The sequence below is a fragment of the Hemicordylus capensis genome, chromosome 17, assembly GCF_027244095.1.
Source record: "Hemicordylus capensis ecotype Gifberg chromosome 17, rHemCap1.1.pri, whole genome shotgun sequence".
NCBI classification, from domain to species: domain Eukaryota; kingdom Metazoa; phylum Chordata; class Lepidosauria; order Squamata; family Cordylidae; genus Hemicordylus; species Hemicordylus capensis.
In genome coordinates this window covers 19615-46520 of record NC_069673.1, presented here as the reverse complement: position 1 = coordinate 46520, position 26906 = coordinate 19615, and the positions used below count along the sequence as shown (strand labels likewise).

The 26906-nt window shown below is 48.5% G+C and overlaps 3 long non-coding RNA genes across 14 annotated transcripts; all 3 read left to right on the top strand.

The window, feature by feature from the left end:
- The first annotated feature begins 4756 nt into the window (after nucleotides 1–4756).
- LOC128338932 (uncharacterized) lies at nucleotides 4757–8774 on the top strand. 6 transcript variants are annotated; one of them, XR_008312765.1, is made up of 4 exons: nucleotides 4757–5515; nucleotides 5929–6030; nucleotides 6228–6432; nucleotides 6522–8774. It is a non-coding gene; the product is annotated as an uncharacterized LOC128338932 (long non-coding RNA). The 6 variants fall into 6 exon arrangements; XR_008312766.1 differs by having other exon boundaries at nucleotides 6228–6683; nucleotides 7663–8774; XR_008312763.1 differs by having other exon boundaries at nucleotides 6228–6683; nucleotides 7360–8774.
- Nucleotides 8775–10395: 1621 nt separating this feature from the next.
- On the top strand, nucleotides 10396–15162 carry LOC128338933 (uncharacterized). The gene is made up of 2 exons (XR_008312767.1): nucleotides 10396–11781; nucleotides 13220–15162. It is a non-coding gene; the product is annotated as an uncharacterized LOC128338933 (long non-coding RNA).
- Nucleotides 15163–16096: 934 nt separating this feature from the next.
- LOC128338934 (uncharacterized) lies at nucleotides 16097–26132 on the top strand. 7 transcript variants are annotated; one of them, XR_008312774.1, is made up of 8 exons: nucleotides 16097–16242; nucleotides 21756–21897; nucleotides 22261–22393; nucleotides 22477–22558; nucleotides 22645–22754; nucleotides 24844–24935; nucleotides 25007–25081; nucleotides 25260–26132. It is a non-coding gene; the product is annotated as an uncharacterized LOC128338934 (long non-coding RNA). The 7 variants fall into 7 exon arrangements; XR_008312770.1 differs by having other exon boundaries at nucleotides 23332–24935; XR_008312771.1 differs by adding an exon at nucleotides 21087–21178 and having other exon boundaries at nucleotides 23332–25081.
- Nucleotides 26133–26906: the final 774 nt, after the last annotated feature.

The window sequence follows — 26906 nt, the reverse complement described above, 5'->3', positions numbered from 1 at the left end:
GCCCGCCCACCTCCACCCGGAAGCAGTGCTGCCGCTCTAGGACGCGCGCCCCCCCGCCCTCACGAAGGGAAAGCGGCTGCTCTCCTTGTAGGTTCGCTGCTCTAGGATTCCCGTGGTCCTCCAGGCCGCTCTAGGGAGCAGCGACACTTGCTTTCCCCGCTGCCCGAGTCCGCGAACCCTTCCCTGAGCAGCTGAGGAGGGAGGGGAGGATCAGGCCAGCAGCGCCTCAGGAAACCCTGCCGGGAAGGGTCCGCGGAGGAGGGGCAGGGAGGGGGACAGCTCGCCGCGGCTCCGAGGAGGAGGAGGCCGCCTAGAGCCGCTGGAGCAGCAAGCAGCCCTGCCCCTCGGCGAGCCCTGCCCGGTGTATCTGAGCATGCTCAGTACAGTCAAACGAGGCTCCATTTTTTTCAGTTGAAGCCAGTGCCCTTACCCTGAAGGTCAAGATCTGCCGGAAATCCTGCTGGGCAGGGCTCGTCGAGGGGCAGGGTTGATTGCTGCCACAGCTGTAGCTGCTCCTCCGCCTGCCGCCTGTTGCGCATGCTCAGCAGCCCACGAGACGATTTCTTCTGCAGCCCAGACTAGTCCAAACCTGGCGAGACATCCATGCTGCCAGGCTTCCAAAACGGCACGGAGGCTTCAGGGCGGGCCACTGGGCGTGCGCATCCGCCGGTACAGACATGCGCAGAGACGCAAAGCCTCGGCGGGGGAATTCTGGCGGGCTTTCTGCGCTCCTCCCCGCGGGCCCCTGGGAGCGGAGCCCACTTCTCTGATTGGTTGGCGGGGTGACAGGCGCTTCACTGATTGGCGAGCAGCTGGACACCGGGCTCCGCTTCCCGCAGCTGAAGCTCGCGACGCCTCGAGCGCGCCACGTTTGATGGAGAAATGATTTGAGACACCTGAGGCGGCACGAGCCGCACGAGGAGGAAGACCAGCAGAGCCGAGAAGGAGAAGCTCCCCCCAGGGAACCAGGGGCCCCCACGCCCCACACTGCAGCAGGGGGGCCAGGGCCGGGGAGGAGAGGCTCTCCTCAGGGAACTAGGGGGCTTCACGCCCCACATTGCAGCAGGAGGGCCAGGGCCGGGGAGGAGAGGCTCTCCTCAGGGAACTAGGGGGCTTCACGCCCCACATTGCAGCAGGGGGGCCAGGGCCGGGGAGGAGAGGCTCTCCTCAGGGAACTAGGGGGCTTCACGCCCCACATTGCCCCTACTCGGCTGCTGAGGAAGGCCAACCACAAGCCTCTAAGGGGCAGAGAAATGCTCTGAGGGAAGGCTGTCTCCAAGACGGCAAGGAAGGGCTCCATGCCCAGCAGTGGCTTTTACCTCAGCATTTTAGTGAGAATAATTAATAAATAGTCATGGAGGAAAAGCTGTCTCTAAGCTTGCTTCTAATCCTCTGGGGGAAGTGCTCTATGCCCAGCCTTGGCTTTTACCTCACCAAAATAATGATAATAAATCTCTGTTGCTTCAGAAAAAGGAGGAGGAAACCACTCAAGCCATGCTACTTAGCCAGGATAGGGCTTTTTAAAAGAATACTTTGTGGGAGAGTGGTGGGAAAACGGTCTTCAAGACCCCTGCCAAAAGCCAGTTTCTGAGGGGAAGTGAAGTTTCTGAGTGGGGAGTTCATCTCCCTGCTTTGGCTTCATCTTGTGCAATAAATAAATAAATAAATCTGAGGGGAAAGGAAGTTTCTGAGTGGGGAGTTCATCTCTCTGCTTTGGCTTCATCTTGCCAAAAGAACTCAAACCCCTTCTGTGGATGCTGCAGCCGTGCTGACGTGTGCAAAAGCCCTGCCACCTCACTGCCCACATTTGTAGCATTTGTCTGCAGAGGGCAACACGCCACAGATTCTCCCCGTCCTCAGAACACTGGGGCGCCACAGTCTTCTGCATCACGGTGAAAACCTGTCCACTCTTAGCGCGTTCTTGCTCTGTGCAGACAAATGCTGGAACTATGGACCGCGTAGGGCAGGACTTCTGAGCGCAACGGCACAGGGGCTGTAGCAGGAAATTCCCTGAGGCCAGGGGCTGCTGTGCAACTACAGACTGGCCCTTTTAGTCTGAGAAAACTGGGTGCGACTTGAGGCTGTCCAAAGAAACCTGAGGCTCCTTTATTCTCCCGACAGCTGTGTATGGCAGCATAATTCCTAAGAGAATGGCTGGCTTGAATGGAACACCCTCCCTGCGCATTAGAAGCCTTAGGCTTCTAGATACTCAGAACACTTTTCTGAGGCAGCATAATCTCTAATTTTCAGGCAGGCTTGTATGGAACATGCTTCAGGCTTCTTAATTCTCTCAAGAGAAGAGAGGGTTCTCTTTCTATTCTCTCAAATTCTTTTTAATGAGTTATATCTTTTCATATTTGTGAATGGCATAGAGCTATCTGGATGAGGGGGTGAATAAATAAAACAGCTGTGGGAGTCAGCATAATCTCTAAAATGGGGGCTGGCTTGTATGTATGATAGAAGCACCAGGATGATTTATAACTGGCAACTTTATAGGGAAGGATAATCTCAAATTTAGCACCTATCTTTAACTGAACATTTTTCATGTGTTCTATCCCCACAATATCGCTTGGAGAACAATTTAGCAAAAAGAAACGGAGTTGGTGCATGTGTCCCTACGACCCACGGACCGGAGTGCAGCTCTTGGAGCATTTGTTCCTCCCTAGGGGCCAACGTGGCAGGTAAGGCTCCAAAAAGAAAATGCTAATTGTACAGGAGAAAATCTACCAGAATAGAATCCCTAGCTGTATCATTGCCTTTTGGGAAGAGACTTTTCCTCAGTGGACTGAAAAAAGGGTATCTCAAATGTTCCTCCGATATATATTATATATTATGGATTATTTTATTTTTTCCATTTTATATCCCGCTCTTCCTCCAAGGAGCCCAGAGCGGTGTACTACAGACTTAGGTTTCTTTCTCACAACAGCCCTGTGAAGTAGGCTAGGCTGAGAGAGAAGTGACTGGCCCAGAGTCACCCAGCAAGTCTCATGGCTGAATGGGGATTGGAACTCCGGTCTCCCCAGTCCTAGTCCAGCACTCAAATTACTACATCATGCTGGCTCTCAATCCTTTGGCCAAATCCTCATAAGATTAAGAAATACCACATTGCCCTGACTTTATATATATATTTTATATCCCACTCTTCCTCCAAGGAGCCCAGAGCGGTGTAGTACAGACTTGAGTTTCTCCTCACAACAACCCTGTGAAGTAGGTTAGGCTCAGAGAAAAGTGACTGGCCCAGAGTCACCCAGCAAGTCTCATGGCTGAATGGGGATTGGAACTCCGGTCTCCCCGGTCCTAGTCCAGCACTCTAACCACTACATCATCCTGGCTCTCAATCCTTTGGCCAAATCCTCATAAGATTAAGAAATGACACATTGCTCCCACTTCAGAATAAGTGGCACAATTTGCTCTTTTCCAACAGTTTTCAAAAAACAACCGACAGAGGCGACATCACAGAAGCCCAGAAGACGTGAAAGGAGCCAACGACGCAGACACACAAGGCAAGCCAATCCACAACCCAGGGGCTGCGTAGAAGCTTCAGGCTTCTCTCTTGTCCCAAACATCATCATCATCATCATCATCATCACACACTTTATATGTGAGCCACCCTGTAACAAATAGTCCTCTGGGGAGCTCACAACACAACATTGAAAAACGTCCTAGAAAAGCACATACAACACAACAAACACATCACAACACGAAACGGCAGCATCTCTAAAATGGTGGCTGCCTTGAATGGAAGAGGCTTCAAGCCTCTTCAAGCAGCTTTGGGGGAACTGCCAAGAACAGACACAATACCATGTACACGTTGTATTCTGCCATTTAGAGAACACGCCTCATGCGTGTTGGGAGCTTCAAGCTTCTTTAGCCCCGACAACCCTGCGTGGCAAACCGGGCCAGAAGAAACGGAGTTCTATAGTCAGGGCAACTCTGCAGGGGGTTTCCCAGAGTCTATTTCTTGGCATTTTGATTTTGAGTTCTTGGCACATGACAATGGTAGCATTTGTAGAGTTCTGGTATGTCACAACTTTTTTCTGTGTAGAGAAGCTTAAAGAAGGTAATGTGCTTGGAAGAAATTTTATATTCAGTGACAAGGAAGACTTAGATGGTGTGTGGGGGGAGTGCTTAAATCTAGCCTGCATCACTAGTGTTTTGGTATTTTCAAACAATATTCGTATCTTTTTCATAAAGCTCATAATTAATCTATGGAATTCTCTGCCACAGGATGTGGTGATGGCCACCAGCTTGGATGGCTTTGAGCAGGGTTTAGACAAATTCATGAAGTCTATCAGTGGCTACTAATCTTGATGGCTGTATGCTATTTCCAGGTTCAGAAGTAGGGTGCCTCCTAATACACAAGGAGCTGCAAGGGAACAAGAATAGGAGAGGGAGCACACCTTCACCTCCTGGTTGTGAACTTCCTGGAAGCATCTGATGGGGCACTATGGGAAACGGGATGCTGGACCACATGGGATTTGGGCCTGATCTAGCAAGGATCTTCTTATATTCTTGTTCTAATTGTGAAATGCACAAACCGGTTAAGCTGAGAGAGATGTGACCGGCCCAGAGTCACCTAGCAAGTCTCATGGCTGAATGGGGATTTGAACTCCGGTTTCCAAGGTCCTAGTCCAGCACTCTAACCACTACATCATGCTGGCTCTCAATCCTTTGGCCAAATCCTCATAAGATTAAGAAATGCCACATTGCCCCTACTTCAGAATAAGTGGCACAATTTGCTCTTTTCCAACAGATTTCAAGAAACAATCGACAGAGGCAACATCACAGAAGCCAAGAAGATGTGGAAGGAGCCAAAGACACAGACACACAGGGCAAGCCAAACTAAACCACAACCCAGGGGCTACGTAGAAGCTTCAGGCTTCTCTCTTGTCCCCAACATCATAATCATCATCACACACTATTTGTGAGCCACCCCATAACAAATAGTCCTCTGGGCGGCTCACAACACACCACTGAGAAATGTCCAATAAGAGCACATACAAAACGACAAACACATCACAACACAAAACTGCAGCAAATATCCAACTGGCAGCGACACAGAAGCCACAAAGGAATTGAAAGAGCCGATGACGATGCACAAGATAGCCAAAGCAAGGGCTGTGTTCCCCACCGCCCTGAATGCTCTGTCAATCCAGGGTCCATCAGTAGAAACTTCAGGCTGCTTTGTTCTCTCACCACCTGTGGAAGGCAGCATGATCTCTCATTCTGTGGCTGCCTGGAATGAAACACGCTTCATGTATGTTACAAGCTTCAGGCGTCTTTATTCTCCCAACAGCCTTGTCAAGCTGGATATCCTCTAAGATGGCGACTGCCTTTAACAGGACACACTTCATGTGTGCTGCATGCTCAGCAGCCCTTTGTGCCATGTTTGGAAAGAAGAAACAGAGTTGGCACACATTTGCAATGACCTCCATGCCGGAGTGGGGATTTTGGAATGTTTTTTCCTCCCAAGAGGCCTGTGTGGGAGGCAGGATCAAAGACGGGCTGGACCAAGGTAAAGGGATCCCACCCCCGTCAAAAATAGAACTCCCAGGGTGGTGTAAGAGACAATCGAACAGGAACTAGACTAATGCCTGCTATGATGAGGCTCTTCAGCAGAGCACTGAAGAATCTATACCAAATAGGTGTTGTTATGGCTGACAAAGCAGACTAGGTTTCTCAGTAGTTACCCCTCAATGGTTACTCTAAAGGATGACTCAATTTCAGTAGGGGTTGCATTGGGTAATTTGGCCAGGATGTCAGCGGGTATTCATTATGCATTGATTTTTGCAAGATGAGATGAAACGGCTGTGAAACTAGTTACCAAGAAATCAAAGATTTCATCCTTAGTGAACTTCTCATATTCTAACAGAAGAATGTGGTATTGCTCACACTTTATAATCAATGACATGCCTTTTTCTCTTCCAGTGGGATTCAAGAAAGAGCACAAGGAATGAGGAGGACACAGAGGACAAGACAAGCTGACCTGATCAATCTTGTGACGAGGAGGCGCATTGTCCGAGAATTGAAGTATTCAACATAGTTATTCAGTTTTGCTCATGATAGTTCTTCAATTTTATTCAAAATATAAATATGTGTAAATACTGAGCATACATATTTATTTCACACTGATTGTTACAAGAGAATGTAAAAATGAAACTGTGAAAAGTATATTCACCAAGCTTTGCTCACACTTCATATAAATGACTTGACTTGTTCTATTCCAGCAGATTTCATGAAAGAGCTGAAGGAGCGAGGACAAGACAAGCTGTCTCAATCTCTTTCGTGATGAGGCTTCATCAGAGAACTGAAGAACATATACAAAATATAAAGATGTATACAAATACTGAGCATACTTATTTATTACATACCGATTGTCACAGGAGAATAGAAAAATGAAACTCTGAAAATGTATTACTCAGGAAATCTAAGGTGTCATCCTTCATAAATGCCTCATACTCTAACATCATGTGGATTTGCTCACACTTCAAATAAATTATGTAACTTGTTCTTTCCCAAAGGATTTCAAAAACAGACCAGTGGAGGCGACAAGAGACAAGCCACGCCAAGCAAAACTGCATTACCCTTTTAGGGTTTTTTTTCAGATTGGTCTCAAAACGAGTGGCTGGCTGCTGCAAATAGAGGCTTCAAGCGAGAGTTGATTTTGTCCTTGACCCTGTGAGGTAAGTTAGCCTGGAATAATATGTGCTGGCTTCAAGGGTTCATGCCTAAAAAATAAGAATACATTTGTTTAAATTGTTTGTATCCTGTCTATTCAAGAGCCTTAAACAACCATCTCTTCAGCCTGGCTTTTAATGATATCTTGTTTTAATCTTAATTTTAATTAGATTTAATCTGTTTTAAATGTTTCTTGATTTTAATTGTTTTATTTTGTGTTTTTTTATTTTAATGTAAACCAGCCTGAGCCAATGAATGAATGAATGAATGAATGAATGAAATAATAAATATTCAACAAAATGCTATTCAGGGCTGCTTGCCCTCTCTTAAATGAAAACAACAACCACCCCCTACTAAATGCAAAACAACAACAAAACCCACTATTAAATGCAAGCTCCCACACTACTAAATTAAAAAAAAACACTACTAAATGCAACAACCCCCCGCAAAGCCCACTACTAAATGGGAAAAAACCCCACCACTAAATGCACACACTCCACTAATAAATGCAAAAAAAAAAATTCACTACTAAATGCAATAAAACAGAAGATAAAATAGACAAGAAAAAAGAGCATTCACAACTAAAAACTGAGTATTCTAAACAGGAGTTAAAAAAACAACCACCATTGGCTCTGTTCACCAGCCATTCTCATTGAACTCTGTTGGTACATTACTCGTCAGGTTTTTTCACCCGTCAGGCATCCTTTTTCACTTGACACAGATGGGAAGACTAGTGGATTTTCTGAGCCCTGATTCTAAACTTGGATTGGAGAAAAATTGAATTTTTTCTTGGTGCAGATCTCCTGACCTAGCTGCTTTGCGTGAGTATTTGTTCAGTGAATCTGAAAAAACTATTATTGTGATGTTTGAAACTAACATTTAACACATTTGTTAAAGATTTGTGGTAATGTTTTATTTTGAAACATGAATTATTTGAAATGATGAAAGAATGTTAATATGCCTATATATTCTCTTTTTACCCAGCAGGTTGACTTGTATACAGTGCCACGTGGATGGTGCATAAATCCCTGCCAAGGAGGATATTGCAAGAAATCGGAAATGTATAAAAGTGGCTACTGTCAGAGGGGTATATATTAACCTATGTCTAGATATGCTTTTGATTTTCTTTTCCCCTAGCAATCAATCAATGTATCTATAGACCAGAAAAATTTCCCCTAGCAGACTGATTTACATAGACGGCCATGTGGATTGTGGGTAAATCCCTACTTAGGAGGTTATTTGAAGAAATCCAAAGTGTATAAAAGTGGCTGATATCAAAGAGGTATGTATCAACTCCTATTTAGATGTTTTTACTCCCTTATTAGGATGCTAGATATACAGTTAAGGTGACTCTATTTAAAAGTCTTCTGTCTGGATGATTTTCCTCTCAAAAGAGACTTGTGCTGACAGGCTGAAAGTTGCTCTTACAATAAGTGATGTAGGGACATAGGAGCTGAAGTCCTATGGTCAGGGTGAAGTGCTGGTAACCTCTCCCCTGTAGCCTCCAAAGAAAGAGGAGAACTTTCTGCAACTGGAAGAAAAAAGATGAAGTCTGAAGAAAAGATTCACTGTGGAAGGAGCGGTCGGCTTGCCATGGACTGTGATGCTTTCTTGCTCCACGTTATTGATAGCCAGTTTAATTTATTGTTACCTTTAAATTGTTGTTCTGTATGTGAGCGTTCTGTGCATTCAGTATTTCTGTAAAGCCTTTGTGTAGAACCCGGGTTCTTCCTTTTGTAATGTATTTTAAATGTATGGAGAATTTTTGTTGTAGCTGCTACACTTCTGATCAAACCTATGATGTTGAAGAGCAATTCTGACAAGATGCAAAACAAGGGAGCCTTCTTCCTTAAATCCATGTGGTAAATCCACGGGGGCTGCTCCAAGGACAGCAATATCTGACATTTTGTTTGACAGAGAATCCCACAAGTGGATGATGCGTTGTGTGAAAAAGTGTTTGTTTGTTGGTTCTAGAGGTGGTTCCTATCCAATTGCCTGGGATGACCTCTGGTTCTAGTGTGATGTGAGAGGGAGAAGAATTTCTCTCCATCCTCTTTCTCCACCCTATGCCTGATTTTATAGACCTCTATCATGTCTCTCCGCCGTTGTCTTTTTTCTAAACTAAATAGCCCCAGGTGTTGTAGCCTTGCCTCATAAGAAAGGTGCTCTAGGCCCCTGGTCATCATGGTTGCCCTCTTCTGCACCTTTTCCAGTTCTACCATGTCCTTTCTCCTTGGGGTTTTTTGTCCCAATGTGTATCACTTTACACTTGCCAACACTGAAGTGCATTTGCCACTTTGTCACCCACTCACCCAGTGTGGAGAGATCCTTTTGGAGCTCCTCACAATCCGTTGTTGGATTTCACTACCCGAAAGAGTTTGGTACCAGCTGCAAATTTGGCCACCTCGCTGCTTACCCCTGCTTCTAGATCAGGGATTCTCAAACTTGGGTCCTCAGATGTTTTTGGACTTCAACTCCCATAATCCCCAACCAAAGGCCACTGGGGCTGGGGATTATGGGAGTTGAAGTCCAAAAACATCTGAGGACCCAAGTTTGAGAATCCCTGTTCTAGAGCATTTCTAGGGCAGGGTCTTCCCTTGGGGGCCAGAGAACCGACCAAGCCCTCTTCAGTGCAGCACCCTCCCCCTGCCCTCCCCTTTCCCACCCTGAGGAACGTCTCTGTGGGTTCCTTCCAAGCACTCCATCCTCCCCCTCCTGATTGGGGGCCTCACAGACCAAGGGCAGGTGTGGGGTTCTTCTGGTGGGCCTTTCCACAGACTCTCTGGCACGTCCAAGACCAACATGTCAGCCTTAGGAAGCACCTGTGAGAGAACAGCTTCTGTTTTCTCCCAGTGTGAGAACTTCTGGCTGTCATGGGGTGTAGCACGTGCTGTGAAGGTGGGAGAGGAAAGAAGGAAAGCCTTCCAGCACCAGGGCAAGGTGGAATTAAACGGCTCTCCTTCACTTAAGCTGCCCCCATTGAGGTGGGAGACCATTTGAGAGGCCTCATCCTTGGTCCCCCCCTCCTTGCCCTTTTTATCTTGAACAGCCTGGCAAGGCAGGCTCAGCTGAGAGAGAGAGCGGGGAGCCCAGAGCCAGCTGTGTGACTTAGTGGGGATTTGAAGCGGGGTGTGTCTTTGCCTCTAACCATTGCCCCACTCGGTGCTGCCAGCATAAGGCTCAGCATGCAAAGAGAGCCAGCAGGGGGAGGCAGCCTCCAGCACCCCGATGTTCCTGAACTACAACTCCCAGCATTCCCAAGCAGGGCATCCTGGGAGTTGCAGGCCAGTCACAGCCGGAGTCCTGCTCCTGAATCTGAAATATCCAACAGTCCAAAAAGACAGAACAAGGTGGAGGGAGCAATTCCCGGCAGCAGGGAACACACAGGAAGGGATGGGAAAGGAAACGGTGCAGGAAAGCGCCAGGGGAAGCTGCCTTGTGCTGATGAGTCGGGACCTTGGGCTATCTGGCTCTGGACTGTGCTCTGACCGGCAGCAGCTCTCCAAGGTTTTAAGCAGGACTCCCTCCCAGGCCCACAAGTTACTGGGAGAAGCTTCCAGGCATTGAAGCTGGGTCCCCCTCCTGCAGGCCAAGCCGGGGCTAGTCTAGGGCTGCGCATCATCCCTGCAGGGGCATCTCTCTCGCAGGCCCCCCCCCCCGGCAGTCTCTCATTCAAATGCTAAGCGGAGCCGGCAGGGGAGGGAGCCCGGAGGAGAACAGCAGCAGCCGTGGTTAGGGGGTGGGTGGGGTGGGGGCTTCACCCAAGGAAAGCCCTTCGGGAGAACTGTGCGGCGCCTGCTGCGCTTGCATGGAGAGCGTGGGGAGGCAGGCTGCGCGCGCAGCTCGGGGGTCCAGGCAGGGTTGCTTTCTGGCTCACGGGCTGGACCCGCTCCTCCGCCTGCCACCTGCAAAAGCACCTGCGCATGCTCAGCAGCGAGAGTGCGTGAGCGAGACTCCTGTAGCCTCGACTAGGCAAAACCTCGACAGACATCCATGCTGCACGTGGGGACCCTCCTCCTCCTCCTGGGGACGGACCCTGTTCCCTCCCAAGCTGCACGGAATGGAGGCGGGGAACACACCGGGGGGCCCTTTGCTGTTCTCCCAGGCTCGGGGCGCCCTTCAGCTGTGCAAAGTCTCTTAGCCCCGAGATCGGGGACTGTCTTTGGCCAGAGGGGTGTGTGTGTGTGGGGGGGGTGTGGAGTGAAGATTTGGGGAGGCTGGAGAAGGAGCCCGCCTGCCATAAAGAGGCAGCTGTGGAAAGCGATTCCCAACCTTGGGTTCCCCGGTGTTCTTGGACTTCAACTCCCAGAATCCCCAGCCCCAATGGCCTATGGTTGGGGATTGTGGGAGTTGAAGTCCAATAACGTCTGAGGACCCAGCGTTGGGAATCCCTGCTCCAGACAGCCAATGCCTCCTTGTCTGGGCGCTGCCCCGCACCCCCCCTCCTCGTCACGTGGCCCAAAGGAGGAGGAGGCTCCCCTCCTCTCCTGGCAAAAAATCCCCGGCTAGCTTATCACAGAACCATCCTTTAACTGGTGATTCTCTTCATTGAGCAGGAGGAGAGCAACTGGCCCTCTCCACCCCCTCACAGCATCCCTCCAGTGGTTGCCGCTGGTGTCTATCTTGTGTTTCTTTTTTAGATTGTGAGCCCTTTGGGGACAGGCGGCCATCTTATTTATTGATTCTTTCTCTGTGTATACCGCCCTGAGCCCTTTTTGGAAGAGCGGTATAGAAATCGAGTAAATAATAATTCATAATAAAAATGATAATGATGGGGGCGGAGCCCAGGAGTTGGCGGAGAGAGGCGAGGGCCTGACGTCACCGGCTCCGCGCCATCGGGGAGGAAGGAGCCAATGGCCGCCAAGGTCACGCCCCTTCCCCCCGTCGCCGGGTGACGTCAGAAGCCAGCGCCCAGGGCCTGTCAGTCTCTAGGGAGAGGCGGGGCGCCTCGTGTCGGTCGGAGCTTCCGCTTCTGCCACCTCCTCGGTGCCCGCCGGGATGGCGCTGCGGCTGCCGCTGGAGAAGGCGGCCTGGCGCCGGGTCGAGACGGTGCCCGCCTCCCGCGTCGCCCTCCGGCCTTGCCCCCGCGGAGCCCGCAGGCGGGTGAGTGGAGGAGGGGTCTCCTGCGCCCCCGGGCCCCGCCTGCCTGCCTGCCTGGGGCTGCCCCTCGCTCGGCCAGAGGGAATGGGGCTGGGGGGAGGAGAGGGAGGGCTGCCTGCCTGGGTCTGGCGGCCCCTAGAAGGTGGTGGGGGTGGGCAAGTCCCCTCAGGGGCAGGATCCCCGGGGCTGCCCGTGGGGAGGCCTCGCTCTAAGCAGCAGCAGCAGGAGGAGGATCAGGGGGTGGGGGTGGGGTGGCTGCCCAAGGCCCCCAGGAGGTGGACCCAGAGAGGCTGCCTGTGTGAGCCCGGCCAGGGCTTCCCCTGAGGGGATGGAGCTGCTCTGGGGAGGGTCAGGGCTCCGAGGCCAGTGCCGTTTCCCAAGGGTTGGCCCGCTGGAGAGGGTCTTGCTTCTGCGCAGCTCCTCTCCCTCTGTCTGTCTGCCTGTCTTCTCTGGGGCCCCAGCCCAGCCTCCTCCCCACAGAGGAGCTGTCGGTGCCTCAGTCTGTGGGGTGCGGCGTGGCCCCAGGCGCTCTCAGTGTCCGTGGCCTCTCCCTGGTCCTTCCCCTGAGGACTTCTGCCTGCCGCTGAGGGGGTTTCCAAAAGTCCACGAAAGCTTCTGCTCAAAGGAAATTTGTCTTCAAGGCGACACCAGCTGTTTAGTCTGCTGCTGCAGCAAGACCCACCCCACCCCACCCCAGCACATTTATTTGAAATATTTCTGTACCACCCAAAACTTGAGTCTGGGTGGTTTACAATTAAAACCATTTAAAATCTTAAATCAGTTAACAATTGAAATCATGTCAAAGACTAAAAACATTTAATTGCTCTTACCATTAATTGTTTTGCAGCACCTTAGTTGTGAAGTTCGCTGTGCGCCCCCCCCCCCCCCCGCGCGCTTAGCTTACTGGGAGATGAACAAGCTTGCCTGTGCAGGGCTGGCCCTGGGCAGAGAGGGTGGGCCGGAAGCCAGACAGACCACCAGTCCTATCCCCACCACTTCAACACTGGCCGAGAGAGAGAGAATCTGGCTCCTGAGAGAGTTTCCTGGGCATCTTGACTAATACAGTGAAGGAGCTTTGGCAGTTCAGAGCTTCCAGGCAGCCGCCTTTGGGTCTTGAGACGGGGAAGCAGGAGAAGAGCTGGAAACATGGGGTGGGGCACAGTCCCCGCAGGGTGTGTGCACACGTGTGTCTGTCCACATCTGTCTTCTCCAAAGTGGCGGCAAAGGCAGGGAGCGTCAGACTGGTGGGGTATTGCAGCAGCTGGGAATGTGGCTCTTCTGGGGTGAATGGGGGTCGTTTAAGGAGATAGCTGCCTTCTGCCCCAACCAAGCAGTTCTCTAGAACAGGGAGGGAGGAAGATGAGCATTTCTACAGCATGCTAAGAGCACAAAACAACTGCCCCCCACCTCCAGTCTGGCTCTCCATTTCTCTCTCTCTCAGATGTGGCCTTGTGAGGAGGAATCTCACTGTGAACCACACGTTTCAAGGAAGGGCTTTTTGAACCAGGATGCAGCCTGCAGCTACGCTTAGGAACATGGCAGCTGGCAAAAGTGGTGCTGCAACCCCTTCTGTGCTGCTGACACACAAGAGAAAAACCTTCTTTCCATCCTGGGCCTTTTGCCCAAGAAATCTCAAGTACCTAGAACTTATGTGCAAAGCATTTCTAAATGGAAGAAGTGAAAACTCCACCAGCTCTTTACTCACTAAATACTTTTTGTTGCCTCTGTGTATCTCTTGTTGGACTCCCCTTGAAGCTAAAGATGTGAAATGCCATTTGTACCCTGGGTCTCTCACCAAACAACTCTCAAGCCTGCAAAGTTTCTTGGCAAAGCAAAGCGTCTCTAGTTGGAAGAAGTGACAGCCCCAGAAGTCACCAATCCTGATGTTTCACTTTGGGAAACTTGAGTGAAATGTTAGTTGGCCTTATTGTCTAATCTTACTCTTGATTACTTCTTTTTAGGCAAATAAGATAATAATTTGCCTTGGTACTGAACTTTTATCTTGAATGGCACAAGGAGGGCGAGTAGGAGATTGGGGCTGAATATGAAAAGAATTTCTAATTTCAACCCATTGCTCTAATTGTTATTGCTCTCCGGATAAAGGACACTGCTAAAGGAAGAGTTTAATAAGGATATAAAGGAGTCTAGTAAGGATTAAAGAACTAATTCCTATGCTTTGGCACATTATACTCCCCCACCCCACTTTATAAGCATGTAATATGCTTAGTAAGATACCTGGATGGGAGCGGGAGAGGGGGGGAGAGCCCTGAACGTAAACATTTAGTAGCTCTTTCATGCTTTCTTCACATTTGTAACTGGATTCACTTACTCCCTAGTTCTGGGAGAGAGGGAACATTGGTTTTGGTTCTCCTCACTCTTTTGTAGAATTCTGTTTAACATTGTCTTAGTTGGTTTAACCTGGTTACTTTTCTCTCTCACCTTTTTGGTGGTGATTTGGAGGATGGGGAGGGAAGGATAGTTCCTGGGTTTAGTTATGAATGTATTTCAATGCTAACAGTTTCTGCCAAAGATGATGTATTTCGACTCAAGGCCTATGATATAACATTAGTCCAATTGGTTATAGCACTTGCAGTTGTTGACATGGGTAATCTGTCCTTTAAAGATGGGTGATTTAAATATTTTTTCAGTTAATTGTAATGGCTTAGTTTCTTATCAAACATTCTAAGGTGTTTAAAACAAAGGACAGATATAATTTTTCTTCAAGAAACACGTACTAAAAGAGGAACAACAACATTGTTTAGTTTAATTATCCTCATCAGGGATAGCAGCTGGAAGCTCGAAGTCCAAAGGAACTGCCACATTGTTTTCCCCAAATTGCTGATTTACACCCTTGAAAGACTATAAAGATTCTTTTGGTCCGTTTGTATATATTGAGGGCACATTTTTGGATAAACCCTTGTTACTGTGTTCCATATATGCCCCAAATACTCTGTCACTGAAAATCTCTTTTAAAAACTTCAAAGTATTAAGATTCAAGATTGGATAAATGGGTGTGGTTTTAACGTAACCATAAACCCTGCTTTGGATAGGTCAGCCTCCAAGTATACTCCCAATATTTCTACTTCTAAGTTCCCTATAGCATATCTCTCTAAGGAAGCTAATTTGGTAGTTCCTTGGCAGTTGTTACACCCAGGGGAAGGGGATTACACATTCTTGTCTGCCAGACATGAAACTTGTTCTAGGATTGATTATGTTCTCATCTCCAGTTCCCTACAGAATGATATTCAAGATGCTATTAGTGATAACATTTGGACAGATCTCAATTGGATAATATGCTCATTAAGTTTTGAAAGTTCTAATAACCCAATTTCTTGGTTGAAAACTTATTTATTATACAATAAAGATATATGCAAAACATTGGAAGATTGACTTTTAATTTAACTCGGATTGTTGATTCAGCCCAGCCACAATTTGGGAAGCATTTAAAGCAATATTTCATGGAAAGGGGATTAACCAGCTGCATACACTTCCAGGCTCCAGAACTGTAAAAAATAAGAATATTATAATAATAAACCAAGCAAAAACATATATGCTGAACATAAAGAAATAAAGCCGAACCTCCTATTAGAATCACACTCTATTAGAAAACAGCTACTCTTTCTCTGGCAAATTATGAAAGAGGTGCTAAAGCAAGCAACGTTCTAGCTAAGTGCATAAGCAAGAAAAGGCAGTCCAAAGCCATCAGATTGATTCCATCTACAAACCATGCCAAATGAATGGTTTGCTCCGTAGACATCTCCAGAAAGTTTGAAAAGTTTTATCATAATTTACAGTCCTCTGAATTACCCACTTCAGATAATACATCTAACTTTTAAACCAATTCCATCTCTTCGAAATTAATTCCGACACATACAGCAGACTATTCCATTGACTGGCAGCAGACTGCATCTGGAAACCTATTAAAAGGTAAGTCCACCCCTTACTTAGATACTAGATCCCCAATACTGCCCCTCAGAAGAGCCCTGGGACTCCACACACTCAGCAGGGCTTCTGCTCCCTCTTCCTTCCCCATCAGCCCTGGCAGCAAAAGGATCAACACAACAGATTAGAGCAAACACAGAGACCTTACCTGGTTGGTCAAGGCCAGCTTTCCTCCTAACAGGTCTACTCCAGTGGAGTTGCTGGAGCAGCAAAGGGAGCCTGTGAACTGACTGAGGGCTTATAAAGAGTCATAGCCCCGCCCCTTCCTGTCTGCTGAGGCCTCCTCGAGAGTAGGGCTAAACTGAGGAAGGGGCGTGCCTTTCAATGAGTACATAAGCTCTCCATTCACAGTGGTGCATCACAACTTCAGCAGTTCTACCACAGAGCTTGTGGTGGGCAGTGGTGTGCCTGAGCCAGCTCAGGGAGGGTTGGAGTCTGGCTTGAGGATTCTTCTGAAGCAGCTGACTAGCTGGCTTTTATTGCAAGACAGAGAACACAAGATCTCTTCATTGATCCTGCAAGGTAATTATATTTCTAAGTTACTTTTAAAAGGGCTGATCCTATTGAGTCTCTGCTTTATCTGGTTCCTCCACCCTGTTGACGGGGTTGCTGGTTTTAAGTTGACTGGCACTCCCCCTGTTCCTGCCTCGTAAAATGTCTTTATTGGACATGGCATGATACTGGAGTAGAACATTGTTGCCTACTTAGAAGCTCCAACACTAAACTTCTCTGACTGAGTTTAGTATTTAAAGCTTCTATCCTAGAAGTTCTAACAAGTAAAACTGAAGCACTGGTGTTTCTTCAGTTCCCCCCACTCTTTAGTCCAGCCACAAAGGTCATTCTCATGACTGGCTCTATGCCAGTAGGGCAGCCCTACCTGGGTCTAGCCATGAGAAGACGCCCCAGGATCAGCAAGAGCGGGCCTGCCAGCTAAGTCAAGAGAAGAACATCTTAGCCTGCCAGCTCCCTTCCCGTTCCCCATAGTCGGAGTAAATCTCCTCCTACAGTAAGGGGGAAAGGCTTGTTGTACCTGGTGTGCTGGCTGAGTGTTGCTGCAGGGCCATAGATTCTGAAAGGGAAGCCGACCTTCCATCTTCAGTCACAGTGACTTGTAGGAATGGAGCGGGCAGCTTCTCCACCTCAGTCTCTGGTCCAGATTGGCCAAATCTTGTCTTAACACATCAGGGTAGATCTCCAGTCTAAAGGCAAAGAGCTTGCTTGCGTCCTTGGGGTATCTTTCCTGATGGGCCTGTGCAGGAGAAGGGGAGGCCGGCTGTGATGTCTTCTCAGGAGTATGGCTGAATTGAAGAGCCATGGGCTCACTTCACACCAGCCCTGAACTGGTCCAATAGTCTGTGATCTCAGCTGCCTTGCTTCTTTGCCTAATGTTGGTTGAGAGAGCATGTAAGGATTTGTTTTGCTTGTGCAGGACATTACTGAAGTCCTCTGTGCTTGTCAAGGAAAAAGTGCCTCGGAGAACTATCTCCCCTCTGCCTGTGCTCACAGGGCTCCCACTTGGAGCTGGCACTTGCTCTTGAAGGGTCAATTCCAGGTGCCTGCTCATTAGCTTCAGCCAACAGGGAGACTTGTTGTTAGGAAGCCAGGAGTTTCACTCTTGGGTTTAGCTGCAAGGGTTGTGTGAAGTAGAGGATCTGATCACTTCAGCCCAAGAATCAGCAGAGAAATGAGTCTGATGTCCAGGTTTGCCTCCACTTGCTTTGAGTTCTCCCAGAAGCCAGAGAAATCAGGCCTTTCCTGCTCCAAAATATGCCTATTTCAGCTTTCCAAAATGTGAAATGTCTAGTAGAACCATGAAGGACATATGCATGATTCTATATGTTGCAAGAGGATACCAGTGGCTAATGCAATAATCTGAGGTGGAAGGCCCTCGAGAAAGTTGAAGCTTTATTAACTTGTATGTCAGTGCAATATCCCAGACATATGTACTGTTGCTCTGTGGAGGGCAATACTGGATCTTTCCAGTGATAGGGCTCTTCTGTTCTGGCCAGTGTTGAACTATAGGCCAAGAAGACTTCATAATTAACTGCATCATCTTCTGACTGTACCCCTAGTAAAGCTAGTTGGGGATCTGGCTGTAAGTTGTATCCCAGTATTGGTATATTCTACTGAGCTGCAAAGTGGCAAATGCCAACGATGAGTTAATGTTAAAGTATTTTCTGTCACTGTGGCAGAGGTTGATTTGCATGGTCAATGTTGGACCAGAGACCAACAAGGATAACTTGTCTTAAGTCTAATTCCTTTACAGCTTTCAGCCCAATTAAAGGAGTATTTAAGTAAACCATAAATACTAGCGATCATCTTCTTGGTTTTGTGTGATCTGTAAAATCGGATGCCTGAGTGCTTGTGATCCTACAGATTGATTGGACATAAACTGAATTGGTTTCAGTTAACCTCACCTGCATTATTTTTCAGCTGTGAATGAGTCTGTTCACCTTTGTCCTTAGCTATGTAGAGTTCTCATTTCCCCCCCTCCTTTAAATTGATCTGTTTTGAGGGATCAGAAGATGCTGTGCGGTAGAGGTGGTCACGGTGGCACTGGGTTGTTAAGCCATTTCCCCCATACACGTTGTGCCTTTGAGCTAAGGACTGATAGATTGCCTTATAACTCTTTGCCATTCTGATGGCAGCATTGTCTGTTCAGGAGATGTTTCCATTCCCACCCACTGCTGGGAGTTATCCCCCTTAATTTTATAGATGCATCACTGGAATCTAATGCATCACTGGCTCACGTAGCTAAACTGGTGATCCTTTTCCTGATGCATTAGTCTTCTAAGGGTTTCAGTGCATGGCCCACAGTGCTGATAGCTTTTTTCCGCATTGCCCCAAGGATTGCTAAGTCAGGATCTTGCACAGCATTGTTAGCAGCTGTATCCTTGTTCAATTGTGATTTTCCCACTGTTGCCATTTCGGAGGCCATCATGCTGCTTGGCAGGCTTTTTGCTGCTGCTGCTGTTTTGCTTTCAACGTAAACGTTTAGGTTCCATTTTAGTAACCATGTGACTTGTTTATCACACAGCTTGTTCTGATTTAGTATTGCTGCTAACAGTTGGGCCTGCTGAGTTCTTATATAAATCCTGGCATGGGAAAGAGCTTTTGGGCTAAGCAGCCATCTTGCCCAGTGTCTAGCTACACCCCCAGACTGCTGTTCTTGAGTAGTCCTATAGAGTCTCATAGTCTGGATGTCACTCCAGCTGCAGAATAGGTGACTGTGGCTTTAAGCTGCAGAGGGCCTCTAGCAAGAAGCGTTCAGCTGGAGATGGGATGGGGAAGCGGGGAGGAGCCCAGTGCAGCTCCCGTCTGGGTGTGTTTGCAAGTGTGGTGGTGTGGCTCGGGTGGTCAGTGCCGTTTGGCCCTCTTGGGTTTGCTTCTGTTCCCAAACATAGTTATGTGCTCCTTCCTTTCCTCTGTTTTTTTCAGTGGCTTTTTCCAAAGAGCTGCTTGGTGGTGTTGGCTTGTGTTCTTGGCTTAACTTTAACCAGTTAATGGATGGGATTGAGGCAGCTGCTTGGTGGTGGCGTAGGAGTGGGGAGACCCCTTCAGCCATGACACTCACTGGGTTAACCTGGGCCAGTGGCTCCTGCACAGCCCACTTAACAGGGATCTTGTGAGGATTGTGGACTGCCTAGAGGAAGGACAGGATAGCCAGGTCTGCATAGCTCTCTTTATCCTGTCTTGTGAACTTGGGATGCCTGAGACCAGTAGTGCATTTTCATACCATGCTCCCAACACTCTTTCGAGTGGAATGACTTAGTCCTCCTACATTGACTGGGTGCTCAATTAGCATCAGGACATAGCAGAACCTGTTGCTGTAAGGCAGACAAAAGTCTTGGCCTCAGAGGGAGGGCGGGCAGTGCAGCTGAAGCTGGTTTGCAGTAGGTGTGTGTGTTCACCAGCCTGTCAGTCTAAGCTCAGAAATGCTGCAGTCTGCTACTCCTCTGGTTGTCTCTGCTGCTTCCTAACATCAAGGGACAAGGTGCAGGACAACTCTTCTCCCATCCCAGTTTGTGAGAGTCAAAATCCACTGGCAGCCTGGTAGCACCAGAGCTTGGCCATGAAGCAGTGCAGTGTTCACTGCAAAAGCCACAAAGGTGTGGATGTCTGTGTATTGCTCTGGGGATTGGTGCCTGTCCTAAATTCTGAAAGGCTGGGTAATTGGGTTAAAACATCTGGCTCAGTTTTCTGGGTGCTTAATGAAGCTCTGCCTTGTCTTTGCTTTCAGGGGTTTGTGGATGCTGGACCAGTGTGGCACAATATCTTGAGAACTGTACAGCACTGAGCCAATATACCAATTCAGGCATGGGATTTACTAAGCTACCCTGGGCCAGTCACTGCATGTCTCAAATGTAGGACTCTGATCTAGCAAGAGGACAATCTTTCTAGTTTGCCCCCCAAATCAGCAGCTAACACTGATTTGTTGCTCCCTTTGTAGCATTTTCCATTGAAGGGGTGTTGGTGGTCATACTGCTGATCTCTTGAATCTAGTACTTAAAGCTAGAACAAACCAGGACTTTCTCGTGCTCCCCCATGTTACATCCTTATTGGCCCAGGTCAGAACGTAGGGCTGTAACCCTGCACTAAAAAGTCCCAACACTAAAAAGCTCTCAACTGTACTGTGTACTAAAGCACAGTCTACATGCTCATAGGCCTTCACTTTGTATGTCAGGTTAGAATCGGGAGTTACCCAGTTCAAAAAAGCTTGTCTCTTTTCAGGGAGTTCTGGGGATGGGGCCCTAGGCTGGTAGCCAAGTGTTCTGCTTTTCCAAGTGGTGCCCACTTGGGATCCTTCAGATGGCCCCAAGGCTTGCAGCAGAGATGGGGGTCTCATGAGTGAGTTCTGCAGAGGACAACTGTCCTTCTTTGCCTATACAAGCATTGGAATAAATGTCTGTTGGGATGCAGGGAAGGAGAACTGACCCCTGCTAACTGGGCAAAGAGGCACCTTTTACCGTGGTGATTCTCTTTATTTAGCAGGGGGAGAGTAACTGGCCCTATCCACCCCCAGCACAGTACTTCCAGTGACTGTAGCTGGGGTCTATCTTATGTTTCTTTTTAGAATGTGAGCCCTTTGGGGACAGGGTTCCATCTTATTTGTTTGTTGTTTCTCTGTGTAAACCGCCCTGAGCCATTTTTGGAAGGGCGGTATAGAAATCTAATAATAATAACAACTGTACTGCAGGTGCCTTCCTGTGCAGCTTTTAAAGGCTCCCCACTTTTCAGTTTGTAATTTATGTCCCAGACTTGCCTTCACTTAGAGTGCTGCTGCCAAAAACCAGATCAGGAGCCTTTATTCCTCCTGCAGAGAAGCTCAAATGACCCAAAGGGACAAAGTGCTTCTCCCTCCATAGGTGGCTGTAGTATTTTGCCTTGAAAGACTGGAAGTTCCCTCCATGAGAACCTGGGAGGACAAGGATGGCCTCCTGTGCTGTTCTGCAGAGAGGTAAGGTGTGTGTGTGTGCGTCCTGATCTTGAGAGCAAAGTCAACTTCTGGCAGTGGGTGAAGCAAGCCAATTCTCTGTTGTGGACTAGGGAGAAGATAGCTTAGCGGCACTAAAAGCCTTTCCTTGTCTATGGCCCTGTGGGTAGGCAAGGGCCAGTATTTTTCATTTCATTTTTACATTTCATATCCTGCTCTTCCTCCAAGGAGCCCAGAACAGTGTACTGCATACTTAAGTTTCTCCTCACAACAACCCTAACCACTATACCACCCTGGCTCTCCAGTAACCCCCATAAGCAGAGTTCCATAGCCAAGTTAGCTATTACCGCCCCAGCCCTCAGGCCATACTGTTGCCTCTCTGTGTGGTGCACCAGCCCCTCCAGCCTTGCCAGAACTGGTGTTCAGATGAGCACTATAGGCAGATGTGAGTAACCGCTGGCATTTTGGTGATTCAAAAGGGGAGTGGCCATTCTTGGTCCCAGTCGTCTTTAGTGTGCAAGTGGTTACTTGTGCCCCAGCACGGTTTATGCCTGTTAAGTCTGCATGTGTTTCATAGCTGTAACCTCCATCTCTTTGGCAGGAGCAGCCTTCGATGGTGAGCAAAGAAGCAGTAGCGCAGTCCCCTCTCGGGAGCAGCACCAGACTCTAGAATGCTGCCATGAATGTCTTCAACTCTCTGCATTGTATGTATTGAAGAGATTGGATATGCTGCACTTGCTGATGTAAGTATCCATGGAAGGTTACAAGGAAATGCTCCAACATGCCCCAAGAAACTGCCACAACCAATACACCCAATAAATAATTCAACCAAGAGACCCAAGCCACTATAATCAAACCTAAAACCCCAATAAACCAACTTATAAACCTGAAGCCTCCCAAATAAACCACCACAACCAATAAACCAACTTATAAACCTGAAGCCTCCCAAATAAACCACCACAACCTGTAAACCTGAAGCCCCAATAAACCAACTAACCCAAAGCCCCAATAAACAAACCCACTGCCCAGCCAATAAAGTGAAATGCTCATGATGCAGCTTGTGGTAGAGACTTTTACTGACAGTGTCCTGAATTTGGTTTGTGCAGCATCCATGATGGACACAACAGCCTCTATTTGTGTCCTGGAAGAGGCAGAGAGAAGAACTGGCACAGGCCCAGCCCTGGCAGCAGCACGATCATCTAGAATGCCAGAAACCAGCTCTGCTCCTCCCTGCCACGGGTAATATGTATTTTGACTGGAAGTGTTTAGATCTCTCTCTTGTGGCACACATACCATGGACGTAACCTTGGTCTCTTTTTCAGGAGCAGGCTTTGAAGGGGTTGAAAGAAGCAAGACCACGGTGCCTCCCTCAGCAGCACTCTCTCTGGCAGTCAGCTCCTGGTGGTATGTCTTGTTCTTCTTAGTAATACTTGGCGCTTGCTCTTGCAGCATGGGCATACTAGGCTCATCTGTCTCCATTTGCCTGTCAGTTCTGCAGGGCAGCCTTGGAAGTGATGGGAAGAATTCGTGTGGTCCATGATGAAGGAAAACCAGGTTCTGGCTGGTCCAGGCCTGTGCATGTCGATAGTTGGCAATAAATGTAAGTGCTATTATGAATGTAACAACCATTTTTGGGTTATGCCTTTTGCACACAGTTAGTATGCTGCTGTATCGAGTGAGATGGTGAACTAGTTCTCTGAATGGCCACTGATGCCAAACACAAATTATCACTTGTGTTTCTGGGTTGAGGGACACTTCACACCATCACAGCCCGATCTGCCAGCTGATAGGCTAAGTGTCTGGTTGTTTCCGGCTGGTGGACTGCATGGAGCCTCGGCCTACTTGTCAGTCTTGGGGAACACCACAGAGTGACGATAGGTGGAAATCAAAGTGTCCAGGGACAGACTCTCCAGTTGGATTTGTGTGTCAATGCTATGGCACTTGATCTACCCAGTACATGCAGAAGTGGAGCCAGATGATTTAGTTTCCTAGCACTGGAAGCTTTGATCCTAAGATGCTGTTGCACCTCAGGAGCTATCTGCACCTGAATCGCCCAAGACAAATGGATGTCTGGTACCTGTCGGATGAGGAGGCGGGCAGCGGTGAAGGGGGTGATCAGGATGGCAACCGCACTTGCTACGCCACAGCTCTTGGTGACTCTGCTTCTCTCTGCACAGGCCCTGCCCTCTTTGCCCACGCTGGTGCACTCTTTTCCTTCTGTCATGGGGCTGCAGCTGGCCAGGGAATTGGTACCAAAGGTTTGCCTCTCCCCGCCAGATTTGTTGGATGGGTGGCACGTTGTCCTCACCACCACCACCACAAACCAATAAATGCTAACCTGCAACTTCAGCCTGTTCAGTCTAGGCAGCTTGTTCAGCCAGCCCCTTGGACTCCCTCAGCCAGGAGTGAAGCATAAGGCCACCCTGCTGCCATCTGCCTTGACCCTCATGCTGGGTCTCCCCCTCTTTGACTTTGAAGACTCCCTCTGAAGAATATGGCTACAAGCTCATCTTTTTCCTCAAAGAAAAATCTGTGTCTTCCAAAGCGAGACACTCTTTCTTAGTGAAAAAACTGCTCCGGCCCCTCTCTTTGGATCCGGGAGCCCAGCTCTGTAATTGGATACCAGCGCATGCCAAGAAAAAACTCAGCCAGTCAGAACAACTGGGGTAGTGGTGAGCACCAGCTCGCAGCTTACAGCAGGGGGCACATCCATGCAGCTTGGGAGGAACTTCAGTCGGACAAAGAAGCAGGCCAAGAACGGAGTGAGGCGGCGAAGGCAAAGTTCTGTCCCCAGGCTAACCAGCCATGAGTTCAAACGGTTGCCATTATTGTGACCAGCCAGTTCACGGGAAACAAAGGAGAGGAAAAGGAGTGCCCATGATGTCCATCAGCCATGGGGCCTTGGCGCAGTGGCCAGCCGTGATGAAAACTCCCAGGGCCCCAACATGTTAACTCAGCTGAGCACTTTTGGAACTGGCTTCTTGTTGGTTGTCTGTGTCTTGTTCTGTAAAGGGAAATGTTGTTGATCCTCCAGTAAATATTGGCACAGTATGTTTGACTGAATGTTACTGACAATGCAGTGAGAAAGGGCCATAGTGCCTCACAGTCTCACAACCCGCCTCTGCGTAGGTTGAGCTCTTGTATGTGAAAATGTTTTTGTAATGTGACAGCACTTCTGTAAACCTTTTGGGAAAGGACTTGCTCTGCAAATTGAACACCATTATTCACAATTATCTGTGGACATACCACATAATTGGGCTACTAAATTAGTTATGGCCTCAGCAACAGAAGGGGCTTCTCAGCAGTGCCTTGGGTGGCCAACTGAGGCACTGGATGACGGGCCTCCTTCTTTGTGGGCCTCCCCTGAAGAAAAAGGGAGCGCTGCTTATGGCTGGACCAGATACATTACCCCTAAGAAGGGCAAGCTCTACTTTTCCCCCTCATGGTATCAAATTTATTGTGGGGTTTCTGCAGCTGTCTTTGCGACTGCTAATATGATTTTCCACCACAGTATGGACGATGTTTCTGATATTGCATTTCTGTTTTGGTGCTACATCCAGGAGGCCCACAGGTGGCATCAGGCTGAGAGAACAGTGTGAACAACACAATGCTCCACCCCTTGGGTTTCTAGTTGGGAGCTGTAAAGCCACATGTCTTTGTCTAAGCCTCTCTATGCTTTGCTTTCTGAGTCTGAGCAGAAAGAAGACGTGATGGCATCCCAGTCTTGGGAGCAGCAGGATCAGCTAGACTGCTGGAAAGCTCCTCCCTGCTGGTGGTGATGGTAAGGATTTCTACAGGTAGTGTTGGGTCTTCACTGTTGTGACATGAGCATTGTAGACATTTGTTTTGCAGGAGCAGGCTCTGAAGGTGTGGAAAGAAGCAGTACCAGGGTCTCAATCAGTAGGGGCATCTTCCCTGTGCCCGATGGTAGGTATGATTGACATGGTTTGGAACTCCTGAGTGTTTAGATTGTGGGCCCTATGGGGACAGGAATCCATTTTTAAAAACTTTATTTCTCAATCTAAATGGTTTGGGGCACTCTTGAGAAGAGATAAGTATTCATTGCCATCTGACAGATGTACCCTCTCTGTCCATTGCTTCTTAGTTGCAGAGGAGCAGCTGCAGAAGTGGCAGAAACGATCGGTGCAGCCGCAGCCTCAGCCTCAGGTGCAACACGATTCTCGGACACAAGAAACCTCTGTGACTGGTGGCAGACATGCTTGACGTTTGGATCTTGTCACGAACCCAGCTCTGACCGAGATGACTCACAGGCCAGTGTGGACGCCCTCAAAAACCCCTTGCCTGTGTTGTAGCTGGCTCTGTATTGAGGCTTCTCTTCGCCTGCACTGTTGGCAGAAGCACCTTGCAGGATGTCTTGCTTCTCATTCCTGTGCTCTGCTCTTGGATGTCTCCGCTCCTGACACTTGAACTCTGACTTTGCCTGCTTCAAATGGACTGACACTTTCCTTCAGCCTCGCACCCCTCTTGCCCAGCCGGGACAGCCAGAAGACGGACACTGCTCAGCCTTGGCTCTGCTGCCTTGGTCAGCATTGTGGTCTTCCTTTCCTGAGTACCTGATAATCTGCCTCTCCAGCCACTAACTACATCAGTGTTGTCTTGGAGTCTCCTGTGAGAGGAGAGACGCTGTGCCCCTGGGGCTTATAAAGAGGGAGGGTGTGCCCCCAAGAGGCACACTGGATCTAGTCTTCCACCAAGTGAGACTACCTGTGACTCTATCCATCACCTGCCCTGCCTAGCATCCCCCCCCCATCTGAGGAAGCACCAGCTGCCACTGAGGGATGGGCCTTGTCTGGGGCTACGCTGAGACTCTGGAATCCATTCCCTGCAGAAATCAGAGCCTCCCCATCTCAAACTACTTAAGACATTGGACACATTTCTTCACCCAAGCTTTTAAAGTAGATGTGGCTTTAACTTCCTGGTCTTTGACTGTAATAAAGATGTGTATCTGAAGGTTTTAGTTGGTTTGAATTGTTCCTGGAATTTGTTTCTTTGCCTTCTTCCACCCTTTTTAGAAATGGCTTCATTTACCCTACCGGCTCCTGCTGACTGCTTCTGTCGGTCTATTCATTGGCTTTCCTTTGGTGTTCTTGCTGATGTATCTGATGCTTCATTTCTCTTCTCTCTTCTGTCTCTACATGTTACAACCATCACTTGGATACTGTTCTTCCTTATTTGGGAGCATGGTCCCGGTCGCTGTTGCTCCTCCTCCCTCTTTACCTGTCCTACTGAGTCTGTTTCTATTCTGACTGGTGTCCTCTGCCTCCCACTACGGTGGCTGCTGCTGCTTAGTGTGGCCTCCTGCGACTGACAAGCCAGTCATGGTGGCGTGACAGTTGTCAAAGCCTACCTGCCGTCTCACTGCTCCTCACCTGCCTCTGACAGCAGCGGTGTGCTCTGAGGTTCTTGTCTATCCACTCAGTCTCCCGACTCTTGCTTGATTGGCTCTCCCTGGATTCTTGGGGAGGGAAATGTTTTTGTTTTAGGGTGGGGGCAAGGGAGGAGTGGTTGGTTGACTTGCAGTCAAGATGGTTATCTTCACTCTGGCATGCTCCGGAGCCTCCTGTCAAAATGTTCACGGTCCTCAGCTGCTTCCTAACAGTGGATCCTTGCTTGTTAAACAGGTGATCAATTTCCCTTGTCTGCTGTCAGAGTCTTGGCTGGTGAGTTTCTATAAATATGTAGGGCAGGAAGAAAGTTCAGCCTCCTGCTTCCAGAGGGAGATGTCAGGACT